The 1,126-nt window shown below is 42.9% G+C and overlaps 1 protein-coding gene across 11 annotated transcripts in view; it reads left to right on the forward strand.

Moving 5' to 3' along the window:
- The window catches only part of LOC117956659 (receptor-type tyrosine-protein phosphatase U-like), a 203,807-nt gene that overhangs the window by 193,852 nt on the left and 8,829 nt on the right, over positions 1 to 1,126 (forward strand). The window lies entirely within an intron of this gene.

Consider the following 1,126-nt stretch of genomic DNA (forward strand, 5'->3'; position numbering starts at 1 on the left):
CCCCCCCCCGATACACACACTCAGTTTTCCCTCCTGCGTTGCAGCTGCCGGCTTCCTGTCTGAATGTATAAATATTTATCCCTCCGCCTGTCCAATGTCACCTGGTAATACCCTTGTGTCATTGTGAAATGCCATTATTACTTCCGACTCCAGGGGTCCCCTCAACCCCAAAGTCACTGCAGAAGTCGTCAGCGTGTCAACACCCCTCCCCCGTGGGTTTTCTCTCTCTCCTATCGGCTAAGAAGATGCGTCTTTGAAGCGGTGATGATGGGAGACCTTGGCTCTCGCGAGCCCCAACCTCTGGGCTAACTTCCTGTTTGTCTCTCCCAGGCATAGCTAAGGTCTCCTTGTCCATTAATTTATAATGTGCTAATGGCAATGATTTGGAGTCATGAATAATTTAAGCTAGGTGATCGCGGCTCATGTGAAGGATTGTTCCTGGAGACGAGCGGGTTGTTTTTTTGCTCATTTAATTTAGGCTTGCTATTTGTAGATAATCATTGTCATTTAGGCTAATTGTCTCTGCTGTCAATACTCAGGTGTCTTGTTACTGGGCTGTACCATCACTGGCAGCTGACACCGGGGTCTGTCCTGCCTCCAGCAACAGGGGGATAATCACCTCTCCGCTTCTCTTCTCTGCTTCATCCTCTTTTTCTTTTCTCCTCTCCTTTCCTAGCCTCTCCTCTCCTCTCATTTTCTCTCTATTTATCTCCTATGTTGTTGATTTTTTTAATTATTATTATTCCTTTGTCTTGTTTTTGTATTTTTGATTTTGTGATCTGTGAATCTTATCTGAAAATGATCCAATAAAGGGGTTTTAAAAACCTCTCCTATATTCCGCTATCCTCTCCTCTTCTTTCCTCCTTTCCTCCTTTCCTCTACACTTCTTTCCTCTCTCCTTCTTCCCTTTTGTCTTCTTCCTTTTTCTCTTCTTCACTCTCCTTCAGTTCCCTCCCTTCTTTTATCCTCTTCTTCTTTCCTCTCCTCTCTTGTTTCAAAGGTTTTGTTGTGTTTTCTATTTCATCTTTTTTTTTTTTTAGGTTTTCTCTTCTTGTTTTTGATTTATGCAATTGTGATTCGTCTCTGAAAATGGCCCAATAAAGGGACTTAAAAAAATCCTAAACCA

The sequence above is a fragment of the Etheostoma cragini genome, chromosome 14, assembly GCF_013103735.1.
Source record: "Etheostoma cragini isolate CJK2018 chromosome 14, CSU_Ecrag_1.0, whole genome shotgun sequence".
NCBI classification, from domain to species: Eukaryota; Metazoa; Chordata; class Actinopteri; order Perciformes; family Percidae; genus Etheostoma; species Etheostoma cragini.